Source organism: Pan paniscus, chromosome 2 (assembly GCF_029289425.2).
Source record: "Pan paniscus chromosome 2, NHGRI_mPanPan1-v2.0_pri, whole genome shotgun sequence".
Taxonomy (NCBI): Eukaryota; Metazoa; Chordata; class Mammalia; order Primates; family Hominidae; genus Pan; species Pan paniscus.
In genome coordinates, this window is record NC_085926.1 from 87,744,590 (window position 1) to 87,748,516 (window position 3,927).

At 37.2% G+C, this 3,927-nt stretch overlaps 1 pseudogene; it reads left to right on the forward strand.

Annotated features, from left to right (window-relative positions):
• Window positions 1-1,371: 1,371 nt before the first annotated feature.
• On the forward strand, window positions 1,372-2,654 carry LOC100986209 (MICOS complex subunit MIC26-like; annotated as a pseudogene).
• Window positions 2,655-3,927: the final 1,273 nt, after the last annotated feature.

Sequence of the window (3,927 nt, forward strand, 5' to 3'; positions counted from 1 at the left end):
GACAATAATTTTTGTTGTTTAACCCACCTAGTTTGTGGTACTTTGTCATGGCAGCTCTCACAAACAAACACAGAAATTATCTACAAATTAATAATAATGAGCATGCTATAAGTTAAACCTGAATAGAATGCTGCTAACACAGCATTAAAAGGAGAATGATTAGCATAGAGTATACTTATGTGAAAATAAGAATTTTTAAAATTAGTACATTTATTAGAAAGATTGGGGGGAAAGTATGAGACTCTTATTACCTGGGGAAAAAAGGCAAAAACTATTTTAAAGGAAATAATAAAGAATTAAATACAAAGTAGAAGTTAATAAAATAGCAATATAAAAAGTAAATTAAAGAATCTGGATCCTTGAAAAGATCAATGATATGCACAACCTTTGCAAATTCTGACAAATCAATAGCACAAGGAGGAAAAAGGATACATAACTACAGATACGTAAATGTCATACAATAAATTTTAAAGTCTTGATGCCAAGATAATTTTTCTATTAAAATAAAAATTGCCAAAATTCACTCGAGCAGTGAAAAAAATCTGGAGGAACTCAGTAAAAATAAACTAAATGTAAACATTAATCAAGAAAATAGGCACATAATAGGTTTATCAATTAATTTTACCAAATGTCTAATTAACAGAAATAATGTTTTCTAAATATTTTTTAGAGTATTGTAAAACGGTAGAAAACATTCCTGTTTACCTGACATTTTTATTGTAATTTTGATTCCCAGATGGCATGGAAAAAGTCGGAAAGCTTTATTATACTGATTCCCCAAATAGAAAAGAAGAACACAGGAAAGAAGCTCAAGCTCACTTTTGAACACAAGTATAAAACTTTGTATACATTACACACACAAAAACGCTATGCACAAACATTTTTATAATTTGTTTGGCTTAGTCTGACTTAAATAAGGGTTTTGTGGGTATATTAGTGTATTAGTCCATTTTCACACTTCTATGAAGAACTACTTGAGACTGGATAATTTATAAAGAAGAGTTTTAATTGACTCAGTTCCGCATGACTGGGGATGACCCAGGAAACTTACAATCATGGTGGAAGGGGAAACTGGCACCTTATTCACAAGGTGGCAGGAGAAGGAGTGAGAGCGCAGGGAAATCTCCCATTTATAAAACCATCAGATCTCATGGGAAGGATGAGAACAGCATGAGGGAAACTTCCCCCATAATCCAATCATTTTCCTTCGTCGACTTGTGGAGATCACAGGTTCCTAGACACATGGGGATTAAAGTTAAAGATGAGATTTAGATGGGGACACAGAACCAAACCATATCAATTAATCAGGGTTATATGGAGAAACAGAACCAATAGAATATATGTAAGAGACTTAAAGGAATATACGTGGAAATGGAGGCTGAGATGTCCTGTGATCTGCTTTCTGCAAGCCAGAGAACCAGGAAAGGCAATTGTATAATTCAGCTCAACTCTAAAGGCCTAAGAATCAGGGAGCTGATAGTATAAGCTCCCATCTGAGGCTGAAATCTGGAGAACCAGGAGCAATTATGTCCAAGCGCAGGAGAAGATGGATGTCTCAGCTCAAATAAAGGGAATTTGCCCTTTTTCTGCCTTTTCATTCTATTCAGGCCCTCAATAGATGGAACGATGCCCCCCCACATTGGGAAAGGTCAATGTAGTCTTCTTCACCCAGTCTACTGATTCAAATGTTAATTGCTTTTGAAAACACTCTCACAGATGAACCCAGAAATACTATTTTACCAGCTGTCTGGGAATTCCTTAGACCAGGCAAGATGACACACAAAATTGACCATAACAGTGGAGTAAGCAAAGTTATAAAGTACTCTTGATGAAGTTGTGGGGACAGAAGGCATATAAACATGATAGACAGTCATCATATACCCCAGGAGAATGGAGGAAGTGGTTGCAATTACCAATTAGATAGACTTGCCATACATGCAACAGAGAAGAACACATACAAATTCCAAATCAAAATTCACATAGATTTAGTTACCAACTATACACTTTACTGATGCTCACATCCATCATGTCTCTAAACATGACACTCTCAAGAAGTGCAAACCAAGAGTTAAACTCCTGCTCAACCCTGATGGAGCCACTGCTGCTAGTAACACGTTCAAGGCAACTCAGAGGTCCATGGAGCAAGCTGGCATGTGTTTGCTCATCTTCAAACTCTATGCAGCACCAAGAAAGGACTCACCTTTCAAATATCCCATGAAGCTTGATGAGCTTTCACTCTACTCAGTTCCTAAGGATGAATTTGAATATGTGGAGGAGTGGAGGACCCAGTTTGAAGAAAGCATCTCTCAGCTCCAACATTATTGTAGGCCATGTACAAGTTGGTGTCAGGAAACATACTCCCAAACTAATCCCAAGATGCAAAGTTTGGGTCAATGAGGGTTAGACAGCTATGAATATCTCCAAATGCACCTCCAGGATATTTTCCAAGACTTGGTGTTATTGGTTTTGCTGGCCTTTTTGGACTCTTTTTGGCAAAAGTTACAAAAATAAAGAAGCTGGTATAGCCTTCTGGTTTCATGGGATTAGCTGCCTCTATCTATTATCTACAACAATTCATTGCATTTGCCCAGGTCAATGGGGAGAGTTTACATGGTTGGGGTTTATGAAGATACATAGTCCCAGAAGATTTGTAGGAGAACTTATCGTATGTAAAATATAATGTGTAATTGACTGTTTCTCTACACTCTGCTTTTACAAGTAAAATGCATATTCTGTCAGTACTATTCAAAGCCCCATAAGAATGTAACCACTTGTCTCATTGCCTACCCTCACCAACCATTTTTTTTCTTCTTCCTCTCCCTCTAGCTCTTTCTTCTTTAAATACTGAAGTCATCAAAACCCTCTTTGGAAAAGGCACAGACCACAGATGCTCCTGTTATTTGTGTTTTTTTCTTCTTCTTTGCTCAACCTTGGCAAAATAAACCTCAAAATCAATTTAGACTTGCCTCAATCTTCTTTTTTTTTTGTTTTACAACCCTATGAGGAGCCCAACTATGGTAATTTAGAATCTCATTCAGAGCATCACCATTGTTATATGTTTTTTGCACTCACATGGCACAAAACTGAAAAATTATTATGCATTATAAAAATTGAAATCTTATTCTGCATTAGAACAATGGATCTTGCATATTTCATGGTCATGGTGATACTTACCGAGCATGAGTCACTAGGAGCTGGCTGCCAAAATTGCCTCCAGACTATGACAACAATATAATTTTTCATTTGATATTGATATGAAGGATATTGTAAAACTGGCATGTGTGCATACACACATATATATAGAGGAAACTGCTCTAGAACTGAACGTTCTCAAGGGCAGAATTAGGGCAGGTGCAATAAAACATTGGCAAAGATCAACAAGTGTTGCTTTGAAAATCTTACTGATATGTTCCCATATAATAAATGAGAGACGGAAAAGAATTTAAGGAATATTCCAAAGCTAGTAACATGGTGTATTAGTCCATTTTCACACTGCTGATAAAGACATACCCCAGACTGGGTAATCTACAAAAGAAAGAGATTTAATTGGACTTATAGTTCTATGTGACTGGGGAGGCCTCAGAATCATGACAGGAGGTGAAAGGGACTTCTTACATGGTGGTGGCAAGAGAAAATGAGGAAGAAGCCAAAGTAGAAACCCCTGATAAACCTATCAGATCTCATGAGACTTACTCACTATCACAAGAATAGTACAGGAAACACCGGACCCCATGATTCAATTACCCACCCCTCGGTCCCTACCACAACACGTGGGAATTATGGGAGATACAATTCAAGTTGAGATTTGGGTGGAGATACAACCAAGCCATATCATTCTGCCCCAGCCCCTCAAAATCTCATGTCCTCACATTTCAAAACCAATCATATCTTCCCAACAGTCCTCCAAAGTCTTAACTCATTTCAGCA